Source organism: Camelus bactrianus, chromosome 2 (assembly GCF_048773025.1).
Source record: "Camelus bactrianus isolate YW-2024 breed Bactrian camel chromosome 2, ASM4877302v1, whole genome shotgun sequence".
Taxonomy (NCBI): domain Eukaryota; kingdom Metazoa; phylum Chordata; class Mammalia; order Artiodactyla; family Camelidae; genus Camelus; species Camelus bactrianus.
Genome location: NC_133540.1, coordinates 11,846,818 through 11,870,771, shown reverse-complemented (window position 1 = coordinate 11,870,771; position 23,954 = coordinate 11,846,818). Strand labels below are relative to the sequence as shown.

General features: G+C 43.1%; 1 protein-coding gene across 49 annotated transcripts in view; it reads right to left on the bottom strand.

Moving 5' to 3' along the window:
- Positions 1-385: 385 nt before the first annotated feature.
- LOC141579475 (uncharacterized) overlaps positions 386-23,954 on the bottom strand; it is a 195,019-nt gene continuing 171,450 nt past the window's right edge. For 38 of the 49 annotated variants that reach the window (XR_012511066.1, XM_074375954.1, XM_074375953.1 and 35 more), the window contains 5 exons: positions 21,991-22,190; positions 21,567-21,690; positions 19,595-19,755; positions 16,045-16,140; positions 2,707-4,636 (listed from right to left, as the gene is read on the bottom strand). The gene's annotated coding sequence lies outside the window, so the exon portion shown is untranslated. Of the gene's footprint in view, positions 985-2,706; positions 4,637-16,044; positions 16,141-17,749; positions 17,820-19,594; positions 19,756-21,566; positions 21,691-21,990; positions 22,191-22,946; positions 23,131-23,954 lie in introns of those variants that run through there. The other 11 variants (XM_074375806.1, XM_074375856.1, XM_074375947.1 and 8 more) reach the window with 9 other exon arrangements.

The window sequence follows — 23,954 nt, the reverse complement described above, 5'->3', positions numbered from 1 at the left end:
GAGTGTTCGGTGCATTTTTCCTAGAACCAACACACGCCACCGTGGCAGCACTGCTTTGACCACGTGCTGGGACAGCGTATGCTTGTCAGTTCTTGAGTTTAAATTTTTTGTTCTAATTTCTAAAATGGGGTATATTGACAGATACACCCCATGTAAACAGAAGCTCTGTGGGGTTTTCAGCAGCTTCTAAGAGCATAAATATTCCTGAAGCAGTAATCTTCCTCCCAACAAGTGAGAAGCAAGCCGGTAAGCCCTGGGTGCCTGTCGCGGCCAAGCTCTGCAGCCCAGGCTGCTCACCGAGGAGCAAGGAGAAAATCTTAAAACCTACTTCCATGCCGTCTTTCACAGAATCTCAGAAATGAACGTTTTAATATCTAAAGAGGGGTGATTTTGCTAAATAAATTTTTTATTTTTTTCCTTTTTCAGTTTTATCGGGTAGAATTATTACAGTTCAACTTCACATACACATATTGCATGTAAATACATGTATAGAGCATACTGCATTTTTTAGTTTAAATATATATACTAATTATTCTTTCTAAGAACAGATTAGAGCTTTAGATTTTTAAAATTACAGTTACCAGAGGAATAAGGACATCTACAAAAGAATAAACAGAATATGGTAATCCTATCACAAAGGACAGTCAGATGTACTTACACATATTCAAGAAATCAAAATAATATTATTTCATTTGTGGTCTTATTATTATTGCTATTAATTTTAGATTCCCCATAAATGAAGTCATATGGCATTTTTCTTTCTCTTTCCACTACACTTCACTTAGAATGACAGTCTTCAGGTCCATCCATGTTGCTGCAAATGGCATCTTTTATGTCTGAGTAGTATTCCATTGTATATATGTATCACCTCGTCTTTATCCAGTCATGTGCTGATGGACATTTGTGTTGTTTCCATGTTCCTTGTTCTATGTCCCTTCTGGCAACAATTACTGATTTTAAATATTTTCCACATTAAAATCCTTCCTGAAAGAGATGTGGTAACTGGAATCAAAAACAGTTACAGCACAGGGTTGTGTGTGATGGGCCCTGGGGGCTTGGTAGGAAGGTTGGCAGAAAGGATTTCAGATTCTGATCAAATGATTCCTCCTCTTGTAGCCCTGATGATCGCCTCTCTCACGGCCGGTCCTACTAGTCTGATCAGTCCCTTCTGTGATTCCTACTGTATTGTGCACAAATTTTGTCCAATTGGTGTCATCCAGCAGGGACCTTAAGTGAGGCACGCAAGCTCCTGTGTTGGTTTCTTCCATCAGCCCTTAACTTCCTTGGGAGCCAGGACTGTCTCAATGCCCCAAGGATCCCTAATGCCTAGTGAGATGCCTGATAAAGCTGGTACTTAACGAGCACATAAGTCAAATGGAAAAACCTGATCAAAGAAAAGGCCCTCATTTCTCAGACATGTCTACTTGAGTACATAGGGTAAAATGACATGTCTTCTTGGATTTGCTGTCAAAAACTTCAACAAAGGACAAATAAAAGAACAAAGGTCTGAATAAAGGAAATATGGAAAAGTTTGTGAATTCCTTAATCTGGGTGATGGGCTGATTGTACTATACTTACTGATATATACTTAAGTTAGTTTATAATTTTACTGTCATTAGCTGAATAGCAAGTATTAATACGTATTAATTGAAAACCTTAGAACTGAATAAACTTACCCCACACAAAATCCTTAATATCCTAGTAGTTTGTCTTTCAGAAATCTTTTCCCACAAAGACAGGAAAAAAGGGAAAGGCAGATCCGTGGAGTATTTCCACGTTGTCAAAAGACCAAAGGCCGATAAAAAAGAAGAGATTGTAAAAAAGATAAAGAGGCTGAAATCAATGTCTGGTAAACCTAGCTAACAATCCTAAATGGCCCAACTTAACTAACCTCAGCACTGCTGCATCAAGAATGGGGCAAATAGCACCTAGTGGATTTTTTTTTTAATAAATAAATAATGATCCAGTTCCTACCACAGGCAATTATGATAAGACTGAGTATAAGTTCTAACACCAACTAGTGTACAAATCATAATTTCTACTTGATTCAAACTGCTTCTTCTATAAAATTTGAATCTTTTTATTCTTAAGACAGATTTGTGGCCTATGACCTAGTGATAAAATTTTCAACTGGCTTGTATTAAAAAAGTTCACCATAGTGAGAGTTTATTACATAAAGTATTCCTTTTTGGGAAACCCATGTGCCTTGTCACTCTCTTTCATAAGATTTCCTGTGGAAAATTCAATCCTTCATTCAGGAAAAGGCTGAGCAATATACCTCATGGAAAACCTTCATAAACTGCAACACAAGAAAATGAAAATGAAAGTGAGCAGCCCGTAAAGCCGGCAGACACACAGCGCACGGCTGTGTTCCCGCCTCGAAATTCCGTAACCAGCAGGGAAAATGTGCATTTCAAGAAATAGACATAAACACTTTTCAGGACCTGAGCACACAATTTCCCTTTCAGGGTTTAGTGGGCTTCCATTTAATTCTATGAGAAATGTTTAAAACAACAGAACAACAGCTGAGATAGGGTTTAAAGTAACTTTTATGTCTTAGTGAAAATAATGCCAACTGATAGTTATCATTTTTACTTTATTTGATCTCACTCTCTTACTTTACCTCCCCAACTTCCTCCACAAAATGATTGTGAACATCCCCTCCTGTGTCAGAAGGCTAAGTAGAAAGTACCAATCAAATGGAGGTGTGCTTTGTTGTTTTATTTTTCAAAACAAACAAGTTTCATTCATGTGATTTAATAATTTACATCAGAAACAAAGTCTACTCAATAAATGGTAGCCAACACATGTCATCATAGCTGCTCATCAGGTTTGGCCCCACGTTACACACCTTTACATGGACATGTGCCATGTGCTGTCATGAGAAACGGTGAGTGGGGACAGGGCCTCTGCTCTCACAGGGCACACATCCTGGTGGGGGAGGTGGTGTTCAATCATTGCCCTTTTTTTGTTAATGTACTTACAAATTATGGGAAATGCTATTTAAAAAGAACAAAATGAGTCAATGAAAGTGAAAAATACAAGGACAGTATTTAGGCTGAGGGAAGTCAGGGAACCTCTTTGAAGAGCTGACACTCCACTGAGACCCAAAGGACAACTCCGGTGCTGCAGGTGAAGGGCAGGGACACATTGATAAAGGGCTGATATCCAGAATATACCAAAATCTCTTTAAACTCAACAAGAAGGATGAACAACCTGATTGAAAAATGAGCAAAATGCCTGAACACACACCTCATCAAAGAAGAAGTCTAGATGCCAAAGAAGTCTACGGAAAGATGCTCCACAGCATCTGTCATCAAGGGGATGCAGACTGAAACAGCGAGGTACCACTGCACACCTGTCAGAACTGCCAAAACGCAGAACGCTGACAGCACCGAATGCTGTTGAGGATGTGGAGCGTCAGGAATTCTCATGCATTGCTGGTGGGAATGTAAAATTGCCCAGATACTTTGGAAGACGGTCTGGCAATTTTTTACAAAACTAAACGTACTCCTAACATATGATCCGGCAACTGTGCTCCTTGGTGTTTACTCGACGAAATGGAAACTTATGTCCACACACAAAACTGCATACAGATGTTAATAGCAGCTTTATTCATAATCACCAGAACTCAGAAGCAACTAAGCTGTTCTTCAGTAGGTGAATGGATTAACTGTGGTCCAGCCAGAAAATGGACTATTATTTGGTGCTAAAATGAAATGAGTTATCAAGGCATGGAAAGACATGGAGGAACCTTAAATGCATATTACTAAGGGAAAGAAGCCAATATGGGAAGGTTCCGCAACTGTCTGATTCCAACTGTATGGTGTTCTGGGAAAGGGAAAACCACAGAGACTAAAAGATCAGTGGCTGTCAGAGGCTAGAGGGGAAGGAGCAATGAATGAGGTGCAGCACGGAGCATTTTAAGGTCACTAAGACAGACTACTTTGTATGATGCTGTGACGGTGGATACATGTCATTGCACATCTGTAAAAACCCACAGAGTGCACACCACCAAGTGTAAATCCTAGTGTCAAGTCTGGGCTCTGGGTGATGATGACGTGTCAGTGCAGGTTCACCGATTGTCGCAAATGCACGCTCTGGTGCAGGCGTCAATAGTGAGGAGGCTGTAGGGACAAACTGCTGTTCATAAACCCAATCCAGCCCCAGACACTGCTGTTAATAAAGCTCTGTGGGTGTGTGGAATTTCCGGATGCTCTGGCGTCTGAACAGCAGAGCTGAGCAGCTGCACCAGAGATCAGGAGGTTTGCAGACCCTGAAATACTTACTCCCAAGCCCTTCACAGAAAAAGTCTGCTGAGCCCTTTTCTAAACGAATCAGAATTCACCCTGATGAGACAGGACAGCAGGGCCCAAACCAGGCATGGTTAATGGGACTGAAGCAATGTTTTAGTTCCAACACCTTTGCTGAAGTCCTGCAGATCCAGCGACAGACTGTAGCCAGGAAGCTTCTGCAGAAGGAGTCGGTAGCAGGCCTTCCCGCCAGGCTCCGTGATGCTGGGGGCCGCGCGCTGCACGGGGGCCACCCGCTTGAAGAAGGCGGACTTGCTGTGGAAGCCGATCAACTCATAGAGCTCGGAGAGGATGCTGCACTGCTGAATTCTCTCCTAGGAATGCTGAAGCACAGGGAGAAAAGCAACAAGCATCTGAACGAAACATGTAATTGAAAAAAGACCCGTAAAATATTTTCCCTTAAAACAGAGACCCAACGACACAGGAAGGAAGAGGAAGGCTGACTTCATGCACTGATGGGACCGGATGCAGAAATGCAGGGAAGCAGCGCTGTGCAGATGCTCCAGACCCCCTCTGGGCCCCACCTTTCCGAGTTCCGCCTCTCCTTTTACTAGAAAGTTCCGTATTCCCTGAAACAGAGGAATCTGCTACCTAAATATGGGACACAGAGAAGGGAAAGAGGAAAAGGACGGGAAAGTAAAGGAACAACAGTTCATCTAGACCCTGTGGTTTGGGTGGGACTTTCACCAAACACACAACCTCTCAAAGCACAGAGCACACAGTGAGAGGCTGACAGAGTGACTGCGACTTCTGCTCCTTAAACACCAGCTACCTGGCAGCACACGCTGTGCCCGTTACTGAATCATTACAATCATTTCAGAAACTATTACTACCCCGGCTCACAGGCAAGGAAATCTGAATCTCGGGGAGGATTATTATCATCCTGGACAAATTCCCACGGCCCAGAAGTGTCAGAGCCTCCGGCAGACCCTGGACTAAAATGCTCCTCATCACCAAGGGCACTGAGCCTCAGGCTGAGGCCACGTCAGGTCTGCAGGGGCCCAGAGCACGAGTCTGTGGGACAGGGAGTGGTCCCACTTGAAGTGCCAGGCCAAGGCCCTCAGGAACCTATGTAATGAAACCAAATACCCAAACTCATTTCCAACGCACTTCCCTGTCCGGGAGGACTGCTCGGCACATCTGGCTTATCACCTGTGCCCAGGCTGTGCAAGGGGCCCAGACAGTGATATGACGTCCCCATGGAAGTGGCTCAGAGACCGCTTCATCACAGGAGAGACTCTCCCGGCTTCCAACGTTAACTCTCCATTACATTTCCAACTGGAAAGTAAGTTTAGACTTGTTTTCCTCTCCAGAAACAAAGAGAGTGGTAACATCAGCGGGAAACTCAAGACTGAGGAAGAGTCTCCTGGCCATTTGGAAGGATAGGCTGGGGAGGGAACAGAGACAGGGATCAGAAAGACCCGTGTTCCAGTCCAAAGTCTGCACATCACTCGCTTTGACAGTTTCCTTATTAATACAGGTGATAAAATCTAATTATGATTGTTGGGAAAACTAAATGAAATAACGTATGCCACTAGCATAGGTGTAAAATCCTCCATGAATGTTCCAGAAATGGACGTGACCATGGTTAGATACTGTCTGCCAAGTCTTGTGTGCTAAGTTCACATCAGCCAGCCAGAGATGTGCCAGAGAATGCCTCAACAGCGAGCAGCCTTCTCCAACTTGGAAACTCACAGTGTCCGAAGAACAGGCAGTGGTGGATGCTTTGGGACACTCTGGAGGTAGCACTCCAGTGATGACTTTAAAAAGCTGGGGAGAATTTAGGGGACCATACAGTTCAAATACAGAAAACTCATTCCATGTCTACAAATATTCATCTCAAGCCATGATGATTCATAGAGGAAATACATATTCAAACGTATATCATTTTCCCACATAAGTGCATCAAAACAATTTGGAAAGAATGTAACTTTCTTCTCTAGATCACACAGTGGGGATTACGAGGTTTGTACTGAAAGCCCTACGTGTAAATCATCTGCAAACGTAACTGGGTCCATTATCAGTCATCATCATTCGAAGGGAAGGATGGAAAAGAACAAAGCCAAGCTAATACGCTCCGGTATTTTGTTGGGTTACGATGTCACAGAGGAGACGGACAGGTCATCAAGGAACCACTCTGCCGTGATCACGGAGCCGGAGAGCGGGATGGGCGGCCAGATGTATGGCGCAGCCATAGCTGTGCCTGCGCTTCTAGGCAGGTACCCAGTCACTTCGACAAGGTGTCAAAATTGTATGCCCACGTCCTCATCACCTGTCATGCATTAAAGAGAAATGGAAACCTATAAACGGCCAATAACCTCGGTGGGTACACCGTCCAAAGAGCAAAGTCACAGTTTGACAACTGGCCATCCCGGTTCCCTGGGATTCATTCTTGGAGAACCTTAAAAACCACTCCTCTGTCCTCAAGAAGTGCTGCCTACTTTTCCGATCTTTGGCTCAGGGATACACCACGTTCACGTGGACTTTAATGTCTGCACAGATTTGACTGTCTTTCTCCAGGTTCACTTGTCCATTCTGAAGAGGCCTGAGTTAAGTCCAAATTCCATAAGATCAATTCCCTCTAGTGACAACTCACCGAGTCTGCAATTACAAACCAACTGAACAGGACTGTCCTCAGCTAAAAATGTCACCCATCCTTCACTGTTTTCTTAATCTCCTCTCCTGGCTAATTGCAACAGACTAACACCACCCTCCAACAAGATCCCCAACTATGTCAAATAGAAAGTAAGATCCATAAAAGAGGAGACAACTCCATAGTCACCTCTGAATTCCTAGCATATATTAATGTCAATAAATAGAACTATGATTATGGCTTCTTTCCTTTAAAACCTTTCTGGTTATTTAAATGAGACCATGGAAGGGAGGTGTTTGGGTCCAGTATCTTGATCCAGAAAACTCTGGAGACCTTTTTCAGAATGGCTGCCCACTGATTCATTCAAAACACAACTTCTCTTTCCGGGAGGAGCTGTGATTTTCTGCCAGGAGTTTGTTGTCACTCTCATGCCAGAACAGATTTAAACTAAATACTTACATTGGATATGTTATTTTCCCCCGCTTCCAAAAAATTGACTTTCCTTACTTCCTTGCCTTGAGGAATGCTTTTTTGCTTTTCTTTCTAATTCACTCTTTTATACAGCAGGATTCAGGATGTGCTTGGCCTTACATAAGAACAGCCATCCAACTCCCAGTGTGAGAGGCCTGGGGCTCACCTCCTGCCCTCCTGTCAAGGCAACTGAAAATCAGTTCAGGAGCCAACTGGCCCCCCAGGGCTTCTAAGGCTCAAGTATCTCCCAGAATCCTTGCTTTCTGGTTTGACTTGGCTTCTGAGGATTTCCCCTCACTTTCTTGACAATTAGCTGTGCAGCTTGAAAGATGAGGAAGGAAGGTCTTATTTCTTAATCAGCATTTTAAGGAACTTATGTAATGAAGGTTTTCAAGAGTTTCTAGATCCCTCCATTGCCGAGACAGAAAACACACTAGATATTTTCTAAATCTAGCTATCATGTGCATGTTTTCTTTGCTTTTGTTTTCTTAACTGCTAACGGACATTTTTAATTAAAAAATAAAATAAGGCCCCAAATAGGATAGAACATTGAAGAGGAAACAAAATTAAAGGGCAAAGACAGAAAAATGATAAGTACTCTAGAAAGTTAATAGAAAACATACACTATGGATCAGATCAGCAATTCTCAGTAACAGCTAATTGAAACCTGACCATGAGGTAAAATGTCTCTCCTGTCAGGAGACGGCCAACAGAAAACAGAATTAAATCAACAAACTAAAATTCTAAGTCTGGCGAGGTAGAGAAGTCTACCAGCTAAATGTGTTTTCTTCTGGAAAAGAGGGAGATACACAAGATCTTTTCTGTGGAGCCTGAGCCCAGGTGAGGACGGTGAAGTGAGCTCTGTAAGTACCCAATTAGCAAAGTGAGTGATGAATAAAGGGACGTGAGCTTTGATGACAGAGATGATACTACTATTCACTTGTCCTGTAAGTATATCTTCACGTTCAATGATCAATACCTCGGCGTCCTCAGGGATTGAGATTATAGGAAAATGCACAGCCCGGGCCTAGACCTCCTCTATGATTGTGGCACTGCACTTAGATGTTTCAAGGGCACCTCCAACTTCACCTGCAAATAGTTGATTTCACGGTGCTCCTCCAATAGCCGTCCTGCCCAGGGCCCCTTGTAGGGGGTCAAGGTCTCTCTGCCTCTCCCAGCTCAGTCCCATCACTCATAGATGTGACTGGACCCCTCCTTCAGGGCCCAATTTCCTCAGTCAACGAGTCCCACCACCCACACCTCACCTACCAGATTCTCACTGGCACTCCCTCAGCACTAACTCTGTGCTGGGGACCACGCTGCACATTGTGCACACGTTATCTCACTGGATCTCCACAGAAGTCCTGGGAAGTCGGTATATCACTGCTTCAATTAATAAGATAAATTGTTTCACTTCCTTGAGTGTGTCATCCAAAGTGACATGGCTACTGAGCCACAAACCTGGGACTGAAAATCACTTGAAAATTGAACACTGCTACACCTCACAGCCACCCTACTCTGACTTATCACATCACCTCCTGCCGAGCCTTCTAAATGTTTCTAAGCATTCTACAAGACAAAAGTGATCTACGAGAGCACCCCTCTCCCCTACTTAAAATCTGACAATGACGTTCCACTTCCCTTAGGAGAAAGCCCCACCGGGCCTGAGCACAGCCCAATGGCCCGGCATCCGCGTTCCCTGCGCAGCCGCGCCGCCTCACCCACCATGCAGCGCTACATGTGCCGTGTCCAGGACAGGGATGCTGACTCCGTACAACCCAGGGCTCGTCTCACTCAAACAATGATCACCCTCTTCAGTGCTGACTCTCAGAAAATTGTTTTCTCTGGATGAATCAATATTTTTTTCCTTACAACTTCCCATCATTGATAATGAGCTCCCCCCAAAAGAGAGAAGACCTAATCCTCAGACTCCTTATCTGTAAAGTGTGAATAACAAGGAAATATGAGAGGTTTTAAGCGAAATACTATTCATGTGAAGCTAAAGGACAATTCCCAACATACAGTAAGCACTCAATATTTGCTTACTTAATATTAATAAGAATATAATGCATTCCAGCAACCTTAAATCAATGCTTTATGGCTTTGTCCAAAAGACTACCGACAAACTATTGGACGAACCCCTTTGAGCAGATCCGCCCAAGCGTACTGGGATAGGTAAGTCTTGACTCCAGTTACAGCTGCAGCCAACCAGCACTACGGGGCGGGGGCAGTTTGCTCAAACTCGTACATGTTGCTTGAGCATTTAATTGTCACTAATGAATAAAGACAGGTGTTCTTTAGTCAAATCTCCTGAAACATAAATCTTCAAAGATTGATGCAAATTAGTTTCAAGTACAACACTCTCACTAGAAATTATTTGAAAATTATAGTCTTAGCTCCTCCACACATCGAAAGGGCATTTTCTTAATGTATCTGACTATATACACTGAGAGGATTGTTTAAAAGAAATTAAGATGAAGCCATAATGAATAAGCTTTCAGTATAATCTGCACAAAGCCCCACCCAAGGATCTCACTTCTCACTTCCACATAGGTGTTCAGGTAGCTTAACCTGGGTCTTGGTTTCTTATGACACGGGGGTGGGAAGAATTGTGGATAGATTTATGTAGCAAATATAAATCTAGGGTATTTGCTGTGTAGGAATCCTAGAAATAAATAAATTGATATATACTCCCACCCTTAGAAAGCTCAGCCTTTCCAATTACAACAGCATTAAAAATAAAATGAGAGATACATTTAACAAAATTTTACAAGATTTGCACATTGAACATTTTGAAGTATCACCAAAAAAAATTAAAAGATCTACATATATGGAAGGCATCCCATGTTCATGGAATGGTAGACAATATTGTTAAAAATGTTAAGAATCCCCAAAGTGATCTACAAATTTAATGGAATCCCTATCAAAATTCCAGCTGACTTCTTTGCAAAAATTGAAAAACTGATGCCAAAATTCATATGGAAGTGCAAGGGTCCCAGGTCAGCCAAAACAATCTTGAAAAAGAAGAGCAAAGTTGGAGGACTCACTCAAAGGTTACTACAAATCTATAGTACACAAGTCATTATGGTACTGGCATAAGTTTGGATGCATAAATCTATGAGACACAATAAAAAATCCAGGGGGGAAATTTACATTTACAGTCATTTTTCCAGAAATGTGCCAACAACACTCTATTGAAAGAATAGTCTATTCAACAAATGGTGCAGAGACACCTGAGTATCTGAAGGAAAAAGAATGAATCTGGAATCTGGACCCCCGTATTTTATTTAACAAATAAAATATTAATTCAAAATGGATCACAGACGGAAATGTAAAAACTAAATGTATAAGCTTTCTAAAAGAAGACATAGTTTAAATCTTTGTGGTCCTAGGATAGGCTATGGCTTTCTAGATACAATACCAAGAGCACAAGTGAAAAAAAAGAAAGATAAAATGGACTTCATCAAAATTAAAACCATTTGTTACAAAGGACATCATCAAGAAAGTGAAATGAAAGGGGAAGGGGGTAGCTCAAGTGATAGAGTGCGTCCTTAGCAAGAAAAATAAAATGAATAAATCTAATTACCTCCCCTAGAAATAAATTGTTTTAATGTTTAAAAAAAGTAAAGTGAAACGACAATCTGCAGAATAGGAGAAAAATTTTGCAAAGCATATATCTAATAAGATACTAGTATCCAGGATATAAAACAAATGCTTACACCTGACCAATACAAAGAAAATCGACCCAATTTTTAAATATGCCAAGTATTTAAATAGATACACAATTGGCCAATAAGCATATGAAAAGATGCTCAGCATCACTAGCGAAATCAACATCAAAATGAGATCTGACTTTACACTCACTAGGATGGTTATAATCAAAACATGGACAATAACAAGTGTTGGTCAGGAGGCAGAGAAATGGGAACCCTCAATACACAGCCGTTGGAAAGGGGCAATGGTACAGCTTCTTTGGAAAAGCCTGGTGTTTCCTCAAAAGGTTAGAATTATATGGCACAGCAATTCCACTCCTACATATAGAGTCATCCCTCAGTATCCTCGGGATTTCGTTTCAGGAAACCCCCACCCTGGATACCATAATCCAAGGATGTTCGAGTTCCTTTACAATCAGCCATCTGGATCCATGAAGTGGAAACTACAGATATGGTGGGCCAACTGTACAGCCAACAGAATGAAAATATATTCTCACAAAACTTGCACATCAATATTCATGGCAGTATCATTCAGAGTAGCCAAAGGTTACAAACAATATCCATCCATCAATGAACGGATAAACAAAATTACCAAGAATAGTCCCACAAACATTTGGTCATTGAATCTTTGACAAAGGAGGTGAGAACATACAATGGAGTAAAGACAGCCTCTTCAGAAAATGGTATAGGGAAAACTGGACAGCTGCATGTAAATCAATGAAGTTAGGCTACTCCCTCACAGCATACACAAAAATAAATTCAAAATGGCTTAAAGACTTAAACATGTAGAAAAGACACTATAAACCTCTTAGAAGAAAACATAGGCAAAACATCTGACATACATCTCAACAAAGTTTTCCTAGAGCAGTCTAATCAAGCAATAGAGATACAAGCAAAATAATACAAGTGGGATCTAATTAAACTTACAAGCTTTTGCACAGAAAAGGAAACAAACAGCAAAACAAAAAGACCATCTATGGAATGGGAGAAAACAGTTGCAATAAATGAAACTGACAAGGGCTTAATTCCCAGAATATGTAAACAGCTTTTACACTTAATAAGAAAGAAAAACAAACAATTCAATTCAATAATGGGCAGAAGTCCTAAAGAAACATTTCTCCAATGAAGATATACAAATGGCCAATAGGCACATGAAAAAAATGCTCAATATCATTATCAGAGAAATGCAAATCAAAACTGCAATCAAGTCTCACCTCTCACCAGTCCGAATACCCATCATTCTGAAGTTCACAGATAAATGCTGGAGAGACTGCGGAGAATTGGGAAGCCTCCTACAATGTGGTGGGAATGCAGTTTGGTGGAGCCATTGTGGAAAACTGTATAGAGGTTCCTCAAAAGACAAAAAATTGATCTCCCATATGACCCAGAAATCCCACTCCTGGACATATATCCAGAAGGAACCCTAACTCAAAAAGACACTTTCACCCCAATGTTCATAGCAGCACTATTTACAATAGCAAGACATGGAAGCAACCTAAATATCCACTGAAAGATGACTGGATAAAGAGACTGTAGTATATTTCTCCAATAGACTACTATTCAGCCATAAAATAATAACAAAATAATGCCATTTGCAGCAACATGAATGGACCTGGAGAATTTCATTCTAAGAATAGTAAGCCAGAAAGAGAAAGAAAAATACCATATGAAATCGCTCACATGTGGAATCTTAAAAAAAAAAAAATCAAAAAACAAAGACACAAAAAGATAAACTTATATACAGAAAAGAAACAGACACAGAGACATAGAAACCAAACTATGGTTACCAGAGGGGAGAGGGTGTGGGAAGGAATATATTGGGAGTTCAAGATTTGCAGATACTGAGTATGTATAGAATAAACCGCAAGTTTATATTGTATAGCACAGGAGAATATATTTAATATCTTATAGTAACTTATGTTTAAAAAGAATATGAAAATGAATACAGGTATTTTCCTATTTAACTGAATTTTTGTGCTGTACACAAGAAACTGACACAACATTATAAACTGACTAGACTTCAATGAAAATATTTTTAAATAGACCAAAAACGAAAAAAAAGAAAAAGGATATTATGAAACCAAAAGTATAAAGTACTGACTCAGGCTACAATATGGATGAACCTTGAAATTTTATGCTAAAATAAGCCAGACACAAAAGGACAAATAGTGCCCTTTAAGGTGAACTGTATCTAAGCGTTTACTGTACTACTTCTGTAAATTTTCCGGAGGTTTGAAGTCTATCAATATCAAAATAAAATGTATTATTCATTAAAATCATAAAACGCTTCCTCACAGGAGGGCTTTAATTATTAAATGCAGAAATGCATGTAAAGCTCCTGGAAAAACAATTTGCACGTCCACACACAGACACTGCTGTCACTGACTCTCAGAGGGTGGTGCCAGCGCTGATGAGGGCTGCCTCCACTCGCTGCCCTGCAGAGAGGAGTGAGGGCCTGGGCTCTGACAGGCAGGGTGAGCGTGACCCTGGTTCAGACACAGCCATGCCCCAGACTCTGTGTTACCCAACTTTCTTATACAAATTGCAACATGTAATGTAAAAACGCTACAGGGATGTATCTTACAACACAGGGAATACAGCCAATGTTTACAGTAACTATAAATGGAGCATCTATTGTACACCTGAAACATATCATTTTAAATCAGCTATATCTTTGTAAAAAATTAAAAAAATAATTTAAAAATGTTATCACTTTAATATTCAATTCGGTTTTTAAGTAACGACTAAACAGCTTAGAATGTATAAAAGCATTTAAGTGTGCTGTATGTTTACATATTTATTTACTTTCAGCCTCCTGCTAAAAGAGAAATTAAACAATTTTTTTAAACACACCTTAACAACCATAACAACAAAAAGGCAAAATTGAGAGTGAAGAGAAATTGGAGATTCAATACTTAAATGAAACCAGGGGGAGGTAAAGTCATAAATATGGATTCCCTGGTGTCAGGGCAAGTGTTAAAGTCCGACTAGAAATTCAGCTGTCAGATTCTTGGCAGCTAAAGCAAAAAGAAAAGATCATAGGGGGTGGTAGAGCGTGTGCTTAGCGTGCACGGGGTCCCGGTTTCAAGCCCCAGGGCCTCCACTATCAGATAAATACACCTAATAACCTACCCCCCCAAAAGAGTCCGAAAGAAAAGAAAAAGAGAAATTTCTTTCCAAAAAAACCTGATATTAAATTTGGATTAAATACTTAAAAAAAAATAGAAATATAGAAAAGATGAGTGACACTGTGAAGGAAAAGCCCAGCTGGGCTAACGAGCTAAGTCACAAATCTAAGTGTGATAAGTGTCGGTTTACTGATCTAAGTATTGCTGGGCTAACTCGTAAATCTGAAGTTTAGTGTCATTTTACTGGGCTAATAAGCTAACTCGTAAATCCAAGGTCAACAATTGTCAGTAACGTGATCTGTTCCAAATTCATAAGCTTCAGTGTACTGATTCCTTGCTTTTTGTTGTTTGAGCCTTATTGGCTAATAGCCCCTTACTTGTAATTAACCCTATAGAACCTCATGTGCAGGTCTTGGAGGTGCTCAAAGCTTCGGAACAGGAGCCCCTCTGAGCCCGCCAGCATAAAAAATCTCAGTGCTTGTTTCTTGGCTGGCCTGTTCTATCCGTAACAACACAAGCGATAATGCCCTTGAGATAAATCTGTGATGGCTGCTGGCAGGTCCCCATGTCTCACGTGGCAAAATCTGAAACATCCTTCTCACCACTCAGAGTCATCATAAGCCCACTCCACACTTCACGCTGTTAAATGCAGGGGCACAGGCAGGGCCCGGCCTTTGCTCTCTCTGTGTCATCACAGTGAGACAGGATGGAAGGGGCAGAGCACAGCCATTCAAGGAAGGCCACAGCAATTAACATCAAAATGGTGAAGGATTCAACCCCCAGTAGGCCTTGAGGCTCAGGATGAAGAGATTTAACTTCTAGCAGAGCTTGAGCTTCATTATAAACCCATTGTAATAGTAACATGGTGAATATCATGCCCCAAGGTACCATGGCAGTCCCAAGGCTAGCCACAAAATGTCAAAGTGTGGGAAATGGCCAACTCCCCGGGAATCCCAGCCCCTTGCCTTTAGGCTGGTTCTTCTACATATTAGCAAATGAAACCACCAAGCCCAAGAAAACGAGCAACACAGCGCCACCTCGCGGTCACCCCTCTCTCTCCCTCTTCGGAGAAAGACCACAATCTGTGGAGTGTGTACTTACTTTTAATCTGAGCACCCAAACCCCACACCTCGTGGCCTTTCTGTTGCCTTTCAATGTGTCTCTGTGAATAAATCTACCTTTTCTCAACACTGGCTTGCTCTTGAATACTTTACTGCACGAAGCCAAGGAACAAAATCTGGTGGGACACATCCCAGGGGCTCAACCAAAGCCTGGGACACAGCCCTTCTCATGCCTCACGTTTTTTTCCTTGTATCAACAGGACTGGGTTGTGAAGGGAGCTCTGAGGCCCCAGCTAAGGGACAGAAGCCGCCCCCAGGGCTCGAATTGGCGGGCAGCCTCTTCCCCAGCAGGGGCCTTGGGGTCTGCCCGGTTCTCTGTGTTTCTCTGTTGTGCTGACTCCCCAGCCACAGAGCGTTCTCCCTAGGCCTGTCCCCACAAAACCCTTCTCTCCAAAATACAAGCACATCATGTCACAATCCTCTTGTTCAACCAGGAAATGCTTAACCCACTTTTTCCCTCCACAGTAAAGTACCTAACTGTCCTCCCTCCCATCACAACACTTCTTTCTTTGTGAGAACTCTGCACTCCCCACACACCACCCTGAACGCAGGTGCCTTGCTGGCTGGGAACGAGATGTTTCAGTCTCACACAGCCTGCATCCTTTCACTTTCCCCTTGTTACCATAAAAAAGCCTTTCCTGAGTCACCCACAAATCTGATTCCGAACTTCATAAAGTGCTGAGGTTGCAGTCACTGTGTGCATACCTCCCAGGTTTTGACTAAATTTCCTTCACGAGATCTTCATTAAGGAGCTGCATCAAGAAGTCGAAAGAGGATATTCTTACTTCTGAGAGAAGGAGCCTGCAAGAAATTTAAATGGCTTTCAAGACAGAGTTAACCAGGGACAGAGAGGTCACGGGGCCTAGTCAACAATGTCATGAGGCAAAATGTTCTTCAAAGACTCAGAGTGGCTTCTGAACGTAGAGTCGGCAGGGAGGAGGTGACACGCAGTGAGTGGGGTGAGTGACACAGGGTACGCTCCCCCAGCTGGGGAAGAATTGGATTTTGTTCTAGTTTTCCAAACAATTTCTTAATACCTTTTTCTCCTATTGTCACATACCATTTCCTATGAATTAAGAATATCAATGTCAGTCATTTGGGCCAGTTGGGAGAAGCTACACGATGCCATTCACAGGGCTGGGGCATGACAGCCACGCCAGTCTAGGTTGAAAGACCAGTGGGGGTATTTCCATGGTGATCACGGGCATGCAGCAAACTCCCCAGCTTCAATGACCTCATCTCAAAGGTGGGGCAATAAAACTACGAAGAATAGTGCGTGATGATTATGGAAGACATCTGTTTACTAGGTAAGTGCCCGTGACAGCTGCAGCTTAATGGGGAATGAGTATGATTAACAAGGCCCTGTCTACCTGGCCACACGCTCCCTGCCTTCCTGCCTTGGTGCAGCAGCAGAGTTTGTTTAGCTGAGATGAACGCCCCCCAGAGCAGCCCCGACGGGAAAGCTCGCAGCTCTGCATTGTGAGGCGTGTTCCTTTCCTTCTCAGTGCTGATCACAGTTTGCTGTCATCTGTTTTTATGTTTATCCCTTTTGTAACTTCCTCTCCTCCAGAGTTTGCTCAAGCAGTGCAGGGCCAGGTGTGTCTTGCGGCCTGCCCGATATTCTGGGCTGGGAAACAGCCGACCACACATCTGGCTCTGGTGCTGAACGGAGAGGGAAGAAGGCCCTGGGGCTCATGCTGAACTGAGGCCCATGCACCCAAAATTATGGTCTGACTTTGGGCAGATTACACAGTCTTCTTTACCCTGAGATTCCTCATCTGTCCATGAAAATAACTGCCCATGGCACACAGAGTTACCAAGATTAAAGGAAATCACCAAATTCACAGCATATTCAAGGGGCTACCAGTGCATTCTCAACAGACAAATGCTGCCTTTACGGCTCTGACACACGCCAAGCGGGGCGGCCACACACAGTGAACACTGCTAAGTGCTTCATGTGTGCTACAATACTCTTTAGAACTTACAACAATCCCAGGAAGAAACGAATATTATCATGCCCATTTCACAGATTCACCAACAGGTTAAGAGAGGTTACATTCTAGTCCAAGGCCGTATGGTGAGGAAATGGTTATTTAAACAGGAATGTGGGCCCAGGCTTAGGCTCCATCTCTCTCCCATCCACCTGACCACTTGCCTATGAATTCCACCTGTCCAATACACATGTTTGCAGCCGGCCAGCTCTTAAATGCAATGTTTGCCACCATTTGTCAATGTTGGTTAATTACCATAAACTGTTCTCAGAAACCACAACAGAAAAGAAACGTGGACTTAAGCAATTCTGCATTGCGTTCTCCTGTAATGTGCAGTCACCCTTCACTACACCACCAAATCCAAATGTATGCTTCCTCCATGTTTATGTTTGCACACGGCTTATTAAAGAAGAATGTACCTGCAGTAATTCCATCTCGGTTGCTTTCCAAGGTTGCAGATTATCCATAATCCGTCCATGAATGAAAATACTACAATGTGAATGAAAATACTGCAACCATGTCAGTAAACAAAGAATGCTGAAACCAAGTCATCAGCGGCTGCTGCCACCCCCCAGCGAGTGCATGCCTGCAGCCCAGCCTCTCAGCCACTCACAATGGTGCCCTCTGAGTGGATTCAGAGTAAGAAAGGACAGGATACTGGCCCTAGATACCTAGGTACCCGCCAAAGGGATGAATTCAATGACACAAATGTTTGCTTCCTCCCATACATAGAAAAGCAGTAAATACTTGATCTTGAGATATCTGGTTTTCTTTAGATAACAAGCAATATTTTATTGTTCCAACTACCTGGTCTTTCTTGTAAAACTTCTATATATCCTAGCTCTTCCCCTACCTCTTGGGAGCAGTCCCTCAGAGTGATCTGAGAGGTTGCCATCCCGGCTCGAGTCCTCCAGCCAAATAAAACATAACTCTTAACATTTAGGCTGAACGTTTATTTCAATGAAGTCCCAGAATAGACAGAACTCATCAATTCTGTAATGGAACACACTGGATCAGGAAACAAAAGCGTGTTTTAGTCTGGAAAAACTACGGTTTCCTCTTTCTTCCTGTCATTATTCAATCCCACCAGAACTCATTAATTTGCTGTCTGCTCATCTGGCAACCAAGATCAGAGAAGAGTCAACTCAGCAGAGTGCTCTACTCGGGAGAACACCCCGCAGCAGCACTGCAGGCTACCTGTCCTCCCGCACGCTCTGCTGACACTTGGTGTCCTCCGTGACGACCAGGACAACAGAGCTGTTCACAACAGCTGTGAAGTCCCACACGTTAAATAAATCATTTTATTTTATACGATATTTTACGTATATACCCATCTCTGAAAACAGCTTTGCTAGAAGCCCAAATCTTCAGCATCAATCTGCAAAGGCAAATCCGGTCCGCAAGAGAAAACTAGACTTAAGAGGAAGCTAAGGCATCCAAAGTACTCTCAACAACCTAAGGCCTCCAAAGTCCCCTGCAGGACCTTCAACCAAACTGCCTGCAGGCCTGCAGCTGCAGGCCACAACATGTCTGCTTTTAAAGCAACCCCTTCCTGCCCTCGGGCACTACAACGTCACTCTAGGCCCTCCCATCTCAGGATAAGAGCAGCCGCTGCAGAACCTCACAGGGCAGCACTGACAGGACTGGACAAAGAGGATCAGAGCTAAACAAAGCCTTCTGATGACACGAGCTTGTCACTCTGTCACTTTACATATGAAGATATATATAGAGAGAGGTGAGGTGATCTTGCTCAAAGTCACATAGCTAATAAGTGGCAAAGTCTATAACTCTGCTCCTCCCTCCGGCATGACGCCCCAGCTGGGACGCCCACAGGGTTCTCTCCTGCCTGCCGGACCAGTCCTTTACTGTCACTCATAAAACACCACAGGGTGTGACCCTAGCCTACATTTTCAGCATCTTTTCCCTGCAGTCTCGCAGGAACAAGGCGGTTCGGGCCATTGTATGACTTCTGGCTCCCAGAAGCCTCCGTGCTCAGGCTGGTCTTGCCTGTGCATCCAGTACCCTGCTCAGAGGCTCTTCCTCCCCTGCAGGAACACGTTCCCACTCTCCGCATGACACCCCCTCAGGGAAGCCCTCCTCTCGCCCTCAGCTCAGCAGGTGTCCCAGGCCACATCCCGAGCTGCACCATTAAGACTGCGGGTGCCCAGGTTTGCTAGTCAGACCAGCAGCCTCAGAGCCAGGGTTTATGCCCGGGTCACCCTGCAAACCTACTGCCCGCCATACAGACCCAGCCAGCAGGTCACCTGAAAGTCGCAGCAAGTGTCCCACCCAATCCCGAAGTCTCTTCATTTGCCAGCACCGCTGATGACTGGTCTCCAAACTTTGGTCAGTTTTGCACAAAACAGCAGCTTCCACTGTGAAGCAGGGGGTTTTCTCTTCTGCTCCCCATCCTTACTGGAAACGTCTAGGGAAATGAAAAGGCCTTTTCTCAACCCTTTTCTGATGACACCCACCCACCCACAATACTCACATGCTCAAGAGCTTTGGCTCAACCTGATTTTGTTTCCCTTACGCTAAGGGGCTCAAAACACTGCGGGATTCTTTCACTTTTGAGGGTATTTTTACTCAGTTTATCGGCTTTAATCTGTTTTTGTCTCTCTCTTCAATATCCCTAGAAGTTGCCACTTCTTATTCCATTCAGCAGCCTCCCTCCCAACATCTAGTCTAGGAAATCAGCTGTGATGATGGGCCCGGGGGCAGTCACAGAAGTTGCAACTAAGGCACAGAGAGGTGACATAATTTGCCCGAGTAGATCAGCTTCAAGCCCCAACACTGTGTGTCACTTCCCTCTGTTTAACTCTTATGCTAAGCAAGCGAACTTTTTGTAGATTATGGTTATAAACAGATGAGGTATGAAAATACATACAAGGACACACATCAACTCTAAGATGTTCATTAACTCCACTATTTTTTTCTATTTATTTTATTTCTATTAAAAAAATTAAGAACCTCTGCAGTCAATATAGCAAAATGTTACTGGGCTTTAAATACAGAATATAGAGGTTTTAAGTGTGTCATTACTCATCCTTATTTGTATGTTCACAAGACAAACTGATTTGAAAGTCTCTCTCCCCTCCCCCTACTCACTACTGGCTCTCACCTGAGCTCCCAAACCACACATCTAACAGCCTTTCACTTTACCCACAGCTGAACTCATCAGTTATCCCCCCAGAACTCCCTCTACAGATTTCCCTCCTCAGAGCATAGCAGGACCATCATTTACCTCATTAATCCACCCAGAAACCTGTTCCTTACTCTATCCTACCTTCACAGACATCATTCATCCTTTCCTTTTTACCATCTAAACATGCCTTCAATCTGTTCGCTTTTACCCGCTGACCATCCCACCGCTCAAGTGGAAGCCACCAACACTGCCCACCTGGACTCACGAGTCTCCCAAGTGGCCCCAAAGCCACTCTCCCCTACTTGAGACAAATGGGATTGTGTCACTCCCACGCTTTTAGGACTGTTTTCAAACCCACTGTTCTTAGAAGAATCTCCAAGTTCTTCACCTGATGAATGTCTTTGCCATCAAATTGTCAGCTCAGGGAGGGGAGGACACGCCCTCTCCCCTAGGACCTGCCCTCTCCCAGAGCATCAGCTTGGGAGGACCTGCTGAGCTACACCAGCCTGTATTCTAACCCTGGTCTTGAGTTCTTAGCAAACTGCTTCAACTATCCATACAAATCCAAGGTAGATTAGAAAGATTTTAGATGTTGAGCTAGACTATTGATTTGGGGATTTTGCACTAGCAACCTGCAAGTACATGTTCTAATGATTCTGTCTTCTTAAAACCACACCCAGATTTAAGTAGTATTTGTGGAATGTCTTCGGAGTAAAAGGGACTGTACTTTTACAGACTTTATGTTTTATACCATGAACAACCCGGACAGGGTCACAAATGGAACCGCCTCACAAGTGACAGAAGACAGGTGACAGGCATATAGCAACAGGTCACAAAGATGGCAAGAGCAAAGTTGTTTCTCCAACCCCACAAAAAATTTTTGAAAGAACTGAAAACTCTGAATTTTGAAAGTAAAATACTATCATATAAAGAAATAAAATAATCCTCTTCATCAGTGTTTCAAGATCTGACTCCAGAATTTTTAGCATGCCATATTGAATCCTAGCACAGAAAAATCACATGGACTAGTGGTGAGTAAGTTCCAGGAAAACTACAGTAATTCCTCCACTTGTAAAAGGACATAAACTCACCTGTCGAAGATGAATGTAAACCCCATTCTGGAGAAATTCGGAAGCTCCCAGGCTCTGCTTCTGGATGGCAAGGACACGGACAGCTTTGAAGCATGCTTCTAACTCAGTCACCAGCATTCTTACACTGCAGGGGGAAACGGAGGCCCTCAGTCAAGAGCAGAGGTGTTCCTGTCGTGTCTCGCAGGCCGTGCCTCGGGGACTCAGTGCCCTGCAGCAGCCCGGCCCCAGGCGAGGACACGCAGCATGGCCCACCCAAGCAGCAGGTACACTGGGCTTGAGAAAGCCCATCCCCGATGGGGGCAAGAGTGGCTGGTGGGTTTGAGTGAACATAATTGCCCATAGAAATATGCCTGCATTCATTCAAGTGATACAAGCAACAGTAGCAGGCTATTTAACAAAATTTCAACTGTCAGTGGAAATTTACCATTCCTTTCTGCTTGTCCCCTGCACTCTGAGACAGGCTTAGGCTCTCTCACACCGGCAGCTCTGATGCAACAGTTGTGAAGTCGTTTTACTTTGCTGCAAGTGTCCTCGCTCCCGGTGTGGCTATGACTGTCGTCTCTTAACACAGTCAGATGTCTTACTGGATCTCTCCCTGCGTTCCTTGCTCCTGCTTCTCAGATCCTAAGATAAAGGGCAAGTGATGACACATGACAAGAAAAGGCACCGTGGACTTGAACTAAGTCCTCAGTGATCCCCTAGGTGAGTGCTGCCCACCCCTTACCTTCGATTCTCAAGGTTCTGACCAGGGTGACATCCAGACAGGAGAGCGTCCTGGGCCAATTAAAAGCTGTGTGACTTGGGCCCTGGGACAGGTGCAGGAGCTGGTTCCAGAGGCGTGCCCCTCCCCACCTCTGCTCCCCTCTCTCCCATGGACCCACTGCCAAGCCCCCAGGTTCCCTGATATTCTGTCCTTCTCTTGTAATCTAATCCAAGCCCTTTTCCTCTTCCTTTATTCCCTAATTATCACCAGCTGAAGTGGTTTTTCAGTCACAGTATCTGAATAAATTTCCGGCAGTTGAAAAAGAGGTCTCCAGATGTCAATGCCCATATGCTGGTTCCTGAAGACAGCCCCTGGTTATGGGGTCCCTCACCAACACCCACGGGGCATCAGACATGTTGCAGAGTCGACCACCCCAACAAGAGTTTGCTGTGACCCCAATGCCCGCACAGCATCCCTGCTCTCATAAATATATTTGACGCACTTATCCGTTACTAAGAAGCAAAATTAAAAAAATTGCTCATGTTTCTTACTAAAATTATTTATGAGGTGGAAAAAGAAATTGTAATAGAAAAGAATAAATTTGACTGCATGTTAGATCTGTTCCTTTGGCTTTAAACCTTTGCTGTTTTCTAGGCTCAGACTTGGTAGCTCTGTACCTTTTGTAAAAGATAGTTGCCTTTAGCCTGAAATATCCAGGAGAGCCTATTCTCCGGGCTCTGATCTTTCACGATGTTAACTCTTCTGCACTTACATAGAGATGGCAAGTTGCAAAATAGAGAATCAACTTTGATTTTTTTTGGAGGTTTTAGAGGGGCACCATGATTTGACCCACGTGGACAGCTGCAAGAACAAAGAAGTCCAAGGAGAAACAATTCGTACCGCAAGAAGTTTGCAACAACCAACCACATCCCCGCCCCTTTTTAGTATAAAAGCGGACTGATTCCTGACTTGGGGGAGACGGTTCTCCAGCATGTCATTCTGCCATCTTCTGGGTCTGCCAGCTTTTCAAATAAAGTTAGTATTCCTTGCTCCATCACCTCAATCTCCCAATTTATTGGCCTGTCATGCAGCAAGCAGTACGAGTTTCGACTTGGTAACAAGATGACTGCATTGGAGGTAGTATGTCTCCACTCTTTCCTCGTTTCCAATATGTAACATGCACATCATTTATGATCTAGTGCAAATAATTCATCAAAGACTACCACAAAAAGAAACTACACTCACCTAGCTATCAACACTGAAGTCACAACCTATCAAATTTATATGCTGTTTAAAAACACAAATAAAAAACCTAAAATAGGGAATTGATTCCACAGAAATAAAATTATTTCTACTCCTTCAGAACCTTTTTTCTTTTCTATTTTATTTTGTTTTGCATATTGAAAAGAAAATAAAAGACAAATCATTTTATTTCACGTATTTTGTTATAGCTACATAATTTAATTACTACAAAGAGATTTAAATTGCAATAAAAAATTGTTCATATATTGTACAAATATATATGCACAATCAATGTGGATAAGGAAAGGAATGGACATTTACTAAAAATCCACTGCACATCCAGTCTTTTACAAGCATATCCTGGAATATAAGCTCTATGATCCAGGGGTCCCCCACCTGCATTCTCACTGCTGAGTCCCTTAGTAATCTTCTACCAAGGCACC